Here is an 11,123-nt window from a genome sequence, read left to right as displayed (position 1 = left end):
TACAGATATATTTATCAATATCTTGTTGATTATGTCAATATTAAATTTTAAAAAATGTAACTATGTCATTTAGAAAAATTAAAAAATTTGATAAAGAAAATAACAAATCCTCTCTAGCCACCTACTTTGTTTATAAAATAAAACTTGCTACATCTCAATTGGTTATTGCATATTGATTCTGAGTACCACAGAAATTAGGCACCATTTCTTATTCATAATGTGCCAGCCTGACTGAATTCCAGATACTTTAAATATGATATCCGGAATGATTACCAAGATGATAATAACCAATAGTTATTTTTATGGACTCAATGTTTGTGTCCACCCAAAATTCATGTGTTCAAGCCCTCAACCCCAACATGATAGTATTTGGAAATGGGGCTTTGGGAAATCAATTAGGATTAGATGATGTTATGATGGTGGGACCCTGGTCTGATGGAATTAGTGCTTTTATAAGAAAAGACACCAAAGAGTTTCTCTCTCCCCCTCCTTCTCTCCCTCTGCCCTCCCCCCACCATTTGAAGATACAGTAAGATAAGAGCCACCAACAAGCCAAGACGAGAGGCCTCATAATAAAACCTACCTTGCCAGCATTTGATCTCGGACTTCCGAACTGTAAGAAACAAAAATTTCCATTGTTTAAGCCACACAGTCTGGGATATTTTGTTATAGCAGCCTGAGCAGACTAAGGCAGTTATCGTTAGCCTACACATTATAGATGAAGATGCTCATGCTCAGAGCGGGATTTGGCCAAGGCAACATATTCACTGTCACTGGAACTCCAGCTCAGATCACTCATCAAAGCCAAAGGTCCCCATGGGGCCCTACCCCGGAACCAATATTCAACTTGACGGTGCCTGAAGCATGACATTTCCACCTTTACTATCATAGTTTATCCTTAATTTTGGAAACATGAGACATCATTTTATACAACTGCAGAACAAGTGTAGGAGGATTCCTGGGTGGACTTGGATATTAAATATACTTGGCCTTTTCTGACTCTTCCACCCAGGACCAGAGTCATGGGCATGCAACCAGTGCAGCCACACATGGCCTAGAACTAGAAAGAATCTCTGCACTTGGAGTTTAATACTTTGTGGTCACCATCTTGAAATTCCTAATAATAATTTTCTGTTGAATTTGTGTTTTGTAAGTGAAATCCAATGAGACAATGGAACATGATGGGCTTGGAGCCTTGACTACACACAGTTTGGCATTCCAGTCCCTTCCACCTTCCTGGAATAGGCTTTGAATAATCCACTTCCACACATCACTCTAGCAACTGCTGCGAGTCTTTGCCTTTGTGGGGTGTTAGAAAGGGTTGAGGTCAGATATTCATGTCCTGAACAGCAAATTATAAGACAAGATGTGTGTGACAGTCTATGTCTGCTATGCAAATATCCCTGTGCTCCAGGAAGGGTGATACTAGAGCATGTAAAAAACACAATGACAGGCCAAGGAAGAGACCTAGGAAGAAAGAAAAACGCTTTGTATTTTGAACAAGGAACCGTGCATTTCTATTCTGCACTCAAGATTCTATGAGTCTCTGATTTAGATTTTCTAGTGCTAAAGGAGACATGGTTCTGTCACATAGAAGATATTCAATTCCAACAGAACAGATTGCATTCTAACTTCTGTTTTGAAAACTCTTTGTTTGTATACATGAGTTTCAGCTCTATCATTTGAAGCTTACACTTTCCAAATGGACAACCAGGAGGCAGCTTGCCAAGATGAAGAACATTTTATCTATTTAATTAGTGCCGGTTGCCAAAGGTTTCACATTCTCTGCCACTTCCAGACCAGGATAGTGTACTTTCTGGTCTTCTTATTCTTGGATTGGAGCATTGGACTTATTTTAGCCGATAAGTAGAAGATTGAAATAAAGTGCCACTTACAGGATAAGTATGTGTCATTGTGATAGCTCTCTTTTCTCTGTCACGGCAACCAGCAACACATAAAACCATGGTAAATCGTATTATTGTGAAAATAATTGTCTGTCTCTTACACAGTCCCTCCTTAAAGTCCCCTTCTTATTAGAGGATTAGAAGTCCTCCCTAATGACATCAAGCTTGAGCTGAACAATAGCCTTGTATCAGTGAAATGTGAGTGGAAGTGATGTGTGCCCCTTCTGAGAAATAGCTTTAAGATGACCTACTTCGTTCAGCTGTTCTTTCTTTTTCTTCCAGGATATTAGCATGCGCAGATTCAAGGTGCTCCTTTAGATTGGGCCCTGGAATGAAGACAAGATGAAGCAGATTATAGTTGGCTAAAATAAGACATTAATGTGAACAAGAAATAAACTGGTTTGCTGTAAATTACTGAGATTTTGAGGGTGATTATTACTGTAGCATAATTTAGTGTATACTAACTGATATGAACAGAGTAGTCATTCCACCCACCTGGATTTCTTAAGATCAGAGTCCAACTGGGGAGCCATGATGGATATGTAGCATAAGCAAGAATAAGTCCATGTTATGTTAAATCACAGAGATTTCGGTTGTTTATAACTTCTGCACAATCTAGACTAAACCAATGGTTATATAATACATGATGTAAATGGCAATACTTCCATTTTAATAATGCTGCCTTATGAGAAAGTAGAAATACCTACATAAACATAATTATATACAAGAGTTTCCAAAGAAATGACCTACTATCATTCCACAGGAATTTTCCCAGTGATTTTAAATTGTGCAGCATAATAAATAGGTAATTTTCTTTTCTAAATGAAATCAGAGAAGAGAAAAGAAGAGAAAGGCAGAGGATGACACAGTATATCACTTACAGTAAGGATAAGTAAATACTACTTTGTGAAATTTTGTTTTAATTGTACATATATGAACAAGTGTGTATGTATGACATTACAAGGTAAAGGGTATTTCTTACTGGGGATCATGGTAACGCTTGAAAACACTGGTCGTGGATTAGGGTATATTTAGACTTTATGTCTGGGAAAATTACAAATTAATAATTTTTTTTCTTCTTCTGACTTGATTTCATCTTCTAAACATTAGACAATGAATATGTACTAATTTTGTCAAAAAATAGAGTATATGTAATTTCATGTGCATCTTAAGTTTTTGATTACTACATTGCCATTTAGATTTCATCCCTCTTCTCCTCCAACTTCTCCTCTCTCTCCAATTTAAAAAGTAATGTTCTTGTTTTTTCTTTTATGAATGAAATGCTGCAAAGCATATTATATATCTTTAGTCTGTCACTTACCATGATATTGCCCTCTGACAGCATTTATACTCAGGTGAAAAGATTCAGAGCTAGCTACCTAGAGTAACAGATCTCTAACTAGATGTGATAACTCTATCTATTGTGTTCAGATCAGTGGGAAAGAATACAGTGGAGTTACAGCTTATCTGCCTGCAATCACCCACATCTTTCAACTGATATCTATGCAACAGTCCTAAAAAGTTAGAAAGTTATCATTCGTGTCTGTTGCAACAAAAACTTGCTATCATTATCATCATCATCATTATTTTGCTTGGATTGGTGGGCTTAATTTTTATAAATTCGTTTATGGTTAAAAAGAAAACCCTATTCTCATTTGCATATAGTAATCAGGTGCTTGTTCTACTGCATTATCTGAAATACAGATATGAAAAGATGCCAGCATATATTTTTTTAAAAATTGGTCTTCAAAAGAAACTAACCAGAAAAGCACTGACCCTCAATTACTTGGAAAAACAAACAGATATGTTAGTCTGCATACTATTGAGAGATGTTTTATGTCTAAATATTGGATAAAAGAGCCAAGTGTCATGTCATAGAGGCAAGAGAAATGAGGAAAGAGATAGGTGACTTTTTTGCAGCACTAGAAGCAGTGAAGTGGTGGGTAATAAGCTGTGTATATTGGTTGTTCTATTCATAGCTAGGAATATACACAGGGAAAACAAATCCAGATACACAAAGTTGCAACGGAGCCATTCCATTGGACCAAAACATGCCTTCACAGCCTTTATGACTTTAATATACCTTCAAGAATGTTAAAAAAAATTCCCATATAGATTACTTTTTCCTTTGAGGGGAGGGCATGGAATGTAGTACCTTATTGGTTCATAGTCATCGCTACAATCCATGAGAAATTGTTTTCTGCACTTCTCATCTGCCCACATAATTCAGCACTCTATTTAAACAATCTCTCTTTCCCCACTTGGAGAAGATCCTTGAGTCTTAGATTTGCCTTCGAAGCTTTCAAGCAAGTGATGTATTGAAAAGATACATTGAATGCTGGATTAATCAGGACAATTTTGACTGCAAAAGACTGAAAGTCAGCCGTACTCTGGATGGGCGCTGGGGGGCAGGCAGGTAGAAGCCACTTATAGGCTCAGGTTTGACTTTGACTGACTGGATTCAGCATTTCAAACATGTCTCCTCTTCTTTGGTTGTGCTTTCCACATGGCAGGCCATGCATCTGCAAAATGACTTAGCAGCCCAGGGGTGCTATCTGGCCAGTTTAGTAATACCCTCAAGAGTGTTCTTTTTCCTTGATACTTTCTGCAACTGTGGCCTCGCTTAGGTCCCATGTGCTCTCAAAACAATTACTGTAGCTGAAGGTTATGATTCTGTCATTTACCAGGTCCATCATCCCTTTGACACCGAATGGCTTCAGACCCTCTTGAAGAACATGTGCCAAGATTGGGGGCTGGTGATTTACCAAAGGAAAATCCTGTTGTTCTTATCAGAATAAGGGCAACAATAATACTAGATGTCCTCCACAGTTACTTACAACATTTGAGGCACTGTTTCATCTCTGATTACTCTATTCCACAATCAGCTTGACACTAGCATTCTTCTCTGGATGAAAATCAAGACAAATTTGGCCAGTAGCCCAAAGACCCTTAGAATCAAGCAGCTGGAATAGAACTTTCTCTGGCTTGATCCCTTCAATTACCAATAAAAGGACTGAGACCAACAGAGGTTAAGTGACTTACCCAAAGTTATAGACTTAATCTATCAGGGCTGGGCCTAGGCTTCTACATCTTTTGACCTCCAATCCTCAGTCTTCATCTTTACATTATGTGCAGTTATCACAAAACCACTGGCTAATTTGAGGGGATATATTGGAATGGAGGCTGACAACTGAAATTTTCATAGAATTGGTGAATATTAGATGTGGGAGTAGATGGGAGCTAGACAGCTTTGGGAGGCCAGACAACACAAAGCACATAAACTATCACATAACAAGAATCATCTGGCTCATACATGGCCATTAAGATAAGTATATTTCAGACATTTTATGCCCCAGTGTCACTTGCTCTGCATTCACAGTTCTTGAAGAAAGTTTCCAGCTGAGCAAAGGTAAATCATTTTCCTTCTCCTAGTTGTACCAGGCAGATGGAGAAAGAATTTTGGCCTTTGGACTTCCAAAGGAGCTAAGTTATTTACATCTGGATTTACCATTCTGTAAAAGCAACACAAACTGCAGGTGGGGTGGTTCCCCAAAGGAAGCCGAGGTATATACTGGGATATATGCTGGGGGCCCTCAATCCAACATACAAATGTCCTTTAAAAGGAAGTGTATGAAGAAATAACAAAAATGTCTTTGGTATCATTATAGATCAAGAAATCAACACTGTCAACATAAAATAAGGAAGCACCTCCCCAGGAACTGACAACTTACGTGAGATGGACCGGCTTTGAATTCTTCCTCAAATTCCTTTCATTGGAATTCTAGGTGTGGCATTCAGCAATTCATGTACAAACAGAGAGGATTAGCAAAAGCAAAGCTTAAATGAAACCACCCTATGCACTCTTTATTTTTTCTTAGAAGGCTTAAAATATTTTGCTTTGGCTACCAGAAAATTTTATTGAGCCCCTCTTTTAGTTACACGCACATACACGCATGGAGTTGATAACACTACAGCAATGAGCAAAAAAAGTAATCAGACTGGTAAAACATCCTCCCATCTTAATAAACAGTGTACTCAAGTACAATATAAATCATTTGTTTTCACTGTATTTGCAGAGAGAAGATAATACACATCAGGATTATGCTCACTTCATTACACTGGAGTGAATCTTTTCCTGTCCTTGATAATTGCCATTTCAAGGAGAATTCTTTTTGTTATTTTTTTTTTCAATTTTGTGTGTGTGTGTGTGTGTGTGCATGCACATGTGTGCTTCCTATAATAATTAAAGAGCTAAGTAAGCAGCTGAATAAATAATAGAAAAGGAACAGAGCTTTATTAAGCTATTTCATAAAGCTTACTACTGATTCCTTTTCTGAAGTTAAATCATATTAATGTATCACAATCCGCATGTTTCTAAATTCCTGTTGCATCACAGAAAATGGCATTCTGATGAAGGTACCACGCACCCCACACTGGTATGTTCCTGAGGCAGCTGAAGGCTAGCAATTCCATAACCATAACCGCCTGATGTTAATATCCTAAGCCAGTCTTTAAAGGCTTCTTTGCTTGCCTGTCAGCTGCCCACCTCAGGGAACAGGCAGCATCCCATACCCTGGCAGCACAAGTGAATTTGTCAGCTCCAGCAAGTGCCACATTCGGCATTCTCTGCCACAGCCTGTGCATGCACATTGTTCTTTGGAGAGCTTTGCTCTGGTTCTTCAGTCCCTTGAAGGCAACTACAGTTCCGATCATTACCAGACAAAATACTCAGAGAGTGAACAGAGCCTTCTGGAAATGCAGATATCTCACAGAATACAACTCCAAAGAATGGCTTTTTGAAGTAATGGGATACAAAATCCAAATTCTAAGTATTCAGCTGAAAAAGAGCTAAATACTGACCCTTTATTCATTGGGCCTCCAATTTTCATTCTGCACTACTAAAATATAAACATTGTTTTAAAAGTAAAATATTCATTGTCTTCTATAGTTACCACCTGTAGGGTGTTTTAAGAAGAAATTTCAGAAACCCTATGAAGGAATCCAAGAAGAAAATGCATTGGGAAAACATGCAAGGAATTTATTTACTTTAGGAGCAAAAGCCTCACTCAAAATTTTTTAAGTTTTGGAAATTGGATAAATAATTATTTAGTTTAGCTCAACAGAAAAACTATTGTCCAGTATATATTTTTTAACCTTTATTATAAGTTCAAGGGTACATGTGCAAGTTTGTTACACAGGTAAACTTGTATCATGCGGGTTTGTCGTACAGATTATTTCATCATCCAGGTATTAAACCTAGTACCCACCAGTTATTTTTTCTGATCATCTCTCTCCTTCCACCTTCCATTCTTTGATAGGCCCCATTGTCTCTTGTTTCCTTCTATGTGTCCATGTGTTCTCCTCATTTATCACTCACTTATAAGTAAGAACATGTGGTATTTGGTTTTCTGTTCCCGCGTTAGTTTGCTAAGGATAATGGCCTCCAGCTCCATCCATGTTCCTGGAAAGGCCATGATCTCATTCTTTTTAATGGCTTCATAGTATTCCATGATACGTGCCACATTTTCTTTATCCAGTCTACCATTTATGGGAATTTAGGTAGATTCTAAGTCTGTGCTATTGTGAACAGTGCTGTAAATGAACATACAGAACATACACATTCATGTATCTTTATGATAGAACAATTCACGTTCTTTTGGGCATCTACCCAGTAATGGGATTGCTGGGCTGAATGGTAGTTATATTTTTAGTTCTTTAAGGAATCACCACACTACTTTCTACAACGGTCGAACAAATTTACAATTCCACGAACAGTGTATTATAAGCATTTCTTTTTCTCCACAACCTAGATAGCACCTTTTTAAAATTTTTTTTTTAATTTTTAATAATAGCCTTTATGATTGGTGTGAGATGGTATCTTATTGTGGTTTTGATTTGCACTTCTCTAATGATCAGTGATGTTGGGCTTTGTAAAACGGGCTTGTTGGCTGCATATGTGTCTTTTGAAAAGTGTCTGTTCATGTCCTTTACCACTTTTTAATGGGGTTCTTTTTTTTTTCTCTTGTAAATTTGTTTAAGTTCCTTATAGATGCTGGATATTAAACCTTTGAGAGAAGCATAGTTTGCAAAGTTTTCTCCCATTCTGTAGGTTGTCTGTTTACTCTGTTGATAGTTTCTTTTGCTATGCAGAAACTCTTTAGTTCAATTAGATCCCATTTGTCAATTTTTACTTCTGTTGCAATTGCTTTTGTCTTCTTCATCATGAAATCTTGCCCATTTCTAAGTCTCAAATGGTATTGCCTAGGTTGTCTTCCAGGGATATTATAGTTTTGGGTTTAACATTTAAGTCTTTAATCCATTTTGAGTTGATTTTTGCATATGGTATAAGGAAGCAGTCAGGTTTCAATCTCCTGTGTATGGCTAGCTAGTTATCCCAGCACCATTTATTGAATAGGAAGTCCTTTTCCCATTGCTTGTTTTTGTCAGCAGCTTTGTCAAAGATCAGATGGTTCTAGGTGGGTGGCCTTCTGTCTGAGTTCTCTATTCTATTCCATTAGTCTATGTATCTCTTTTTGTACGATTGCTGTGCTGTTTTTGTTATTGTAGCCCTGTAGTATAGTTTGAAGTTGGGTAGCATGATGCCTCCCACTTTGTTCTTTTTCCTTAGGATTGCCTTGGCTATTCAAGCTCTTTTTTTGTTCCATATGAATTTTAAAATAGTTTTTTTCTAGTTCTGTGAAAAATGTCATTGGTAGTTGGATAGGAATAGCATTGAATGTATATATTGCTTGGGCAATATGGCCACTCTAACGATATTGATTCCTCTTATCCATGAGCATGTAATGTTTTTCCATTTGTTCGTGTCATCTCTGATTTCTCTGAGCAGTGTTTTGTAGATCTCCTTGTAGAGATCTTTCACCCCCCTGGTTAGCTGTATTCCTAGGTATTTTATTTGTTTTGTGGCAATTGTGAATGGGATTGCATTCTTGATTTGGCTCTCAGCTTGACTGTTCTTGGTGCATAGGAATGCTAGTTATTTTTGTATGTTGATTTTGTATCCTAAGAATTTGCTGAAGTTGTTTATCAACTTGATGAGCTTTAGAGCCAAGTCTATGGAGTTTTCTAGGTATAGGATCATGTCATCTGCAAACAGAGATAGTTTGACTTTCTCTCTTCCTATTTGGATGCCCTTCATTTCTTTCTCTTGCCTGACTGCTCTTGTCCAGTATATTTTAAACAGAGTAATACCCAGTATTTTTCTTCTTGTTTCTTTAAAATCAACATACCTCAAACAAACATAAAAGTATTCCTTATTTCCCCAAACATGTTTGTTCTATTAACTTCTACCTAAGTTATAAAATCACCATCCCTCAGTAATCCAGTATGAAAATCTCAAATCTATAAAATCATCAAACAAAAATTCTTCATCTTGCTATCAAAAAGGTCATCAAGTTTTTTCAATTCTGCCTCCTTTGCATTCATCCCTCTCTATCTGTGGCTGTCAGTGCTTTAATAAAGGCCCTTCTCATATGTCTCCTGGATTATAGTAATACCCCCCACCGAAAAAAGCATCATACTGCCTCCAATCCTTCCCATCTACAATAATTAATCTTCCACACTGCTTTCAGAGTGAGTTTTCCTAGAACACAGAAGCACACCCATCACTTGCAGCTTGAAATCCTTACCACAGTATTCACACCTTTTGATTTCCGAGAGCCAGGCAACCTATCCAATGTTATATTCACCTTTCCACCCACCAACTACACTTCATTAGGATGCAGTATTTCTTTCCTGAATATGCTATGTGTTCTGAAGCCTCTCTGTTTTTGCCTTGTAACAGGAAGAGTCTTACCAAGAAAGAAAAATTTGGACAGGAAAAGTTTAATATAAAGAATGATTAACTATAACAGAGGATTTGAGTTATAAAGGATTGGCTAGAAAAAAGAAAAGCAAACTCTAAAGAATATAGAAATAGCAGCTATAAGGAGCAGCTATCACCTCCAGGACTGAGACAGAGCAACAAGGAAGCCCACCTCTGCCAAACGCTGAGATCCAGAATTTGTTGGAGAGTGCATGGCAATGAATCAGGGATGGCACAGAAGTCATCGTGCTAGAGAAATTTGCTGGAAATTCACTCTCTGGGACTTGCTGAGTAAGCCACTCATAAGAACGTGTCTCGCCAGAGGCACTGTGCTATGAAATGACCACAAGGGATTGCTTTGGGGAGCTGCAGGTTTGTGGGTACTGCTGGCTACTGTGCTCTACAGAAGCTAAAAGCTGCAGAAGCCATAAGGGCACCTGTTCAGCCAACCCCCTGGAACTATAAAGCAAAATCTTTTCCCCTTCACAGTTTCTCTAGCATCTACTATTGACAAAGCTTAATGTCTTTCCAGCTGACAATGGAAAATTATTAAAGCACCCATTTCATTGCTATAAGCAACGAATTGTGAAAAGGCTACTAAGTATGAACATAGACCCAAGAGGCAATAAGTCAGTAACTGGCATATGTGCTTATCTTTCTCTCAGCATGGAATACCCTTCCCTTATTATCTAGTTAAAGTGGTCCCTCTTTGCTAAAGCCTTTTCCCACCATCACACTCTGATCCCAAACAAAATTAAACAATTCTTTGGAACGTTGTCCATATCATTAAAGCAAACTGAATCAAAATTCATTTACATGACTCTCACCTACTATTTATTTTTTTCTGTGAGATTTTCAAGGACTGGAACTGTGACTTATGCATCTAGGTGTCACAGCCTCTCACATAAGATCCAAAATCAGAACAAGCTCTCAATAAATTTCACAATACAAAAGAAAATAGAGGAACTAGAAATTGCCAGACAATAAAAATAGTTTCAGTTGCTATTCATCACTCCTTTTAGATGAACCCAGAGATCTCAAATATTTTTGTCCTTTATCAGCCAAGGCCCAGGGAGGTCAAGTAACTTATAAAATATTATATAACCAGTCAGTGGCAAAGTAAAGACTGCAACCCAGTTGATAGATAGGACCTCAATTCCAATGGTTTCTTCATCCTTTCATAATAGTTTCTACTAGGAAATAAAATTCACACACTATATTATACTTAGATTTTTATTTCTCCATAATTGGTGATTTAAGTTGCCAGATTTCTATCAATAACTTATTCATCATCTTGATATTCAGAAATGGGATCACGAAATAGGAAAACATATAGATCATGTCCCTACATACTCTATGCTCTGGTCTACAGATTGGCTCATCACTTTTTCCTCTGT

General features: G+C 37.5%; 1 long non-coding RNA gene across 1 annotated transcript in view; it reads right to left on the bottom strand.

The window, feature by feature from the left end:
• Window positions 1-541: 541 nt before the first annotated feature.
• The window catches only part of LOC129049184 (uncharacterized), a 30,781-nt gene continuing 20,199 nt past the window's right edge, over window positions 542-11,123 (bottom strand). The window contains exons 2-3 of the long non-coding RNA XR_008512034.2: window positions 2,156-2,230; window positions 542-613 (exon numbers count right to left, since the gene is read on the bottom strand). This is a non-coding gene — a long non-coding RNA (uncharacterized LOC129049184). The remainder of the gene's footprint in view (window positions 614-2,155; window positions 2,231-11,123) is intronic.

The sequence above is a fragment of the Pongo abelii genome, chromosome 10 (assembly GCF_028885655.2).
Source record: "Pongo abelii isolate AG06213 chromosome 10, NHGRI_mPonAbe1-v2.0_pri, whole genome shotgun sequence".
Classification (NCBI taxonomy): Eukaryota; Metazoa; Chordata; class Mammalia; order Primates; family Hominidae; genus Pongo; species Pongo abelii.
Note: the sequence above shows the minus strand (reverse complement) of the source record. Positions and strands in the feature narration are given on the sequence as shown.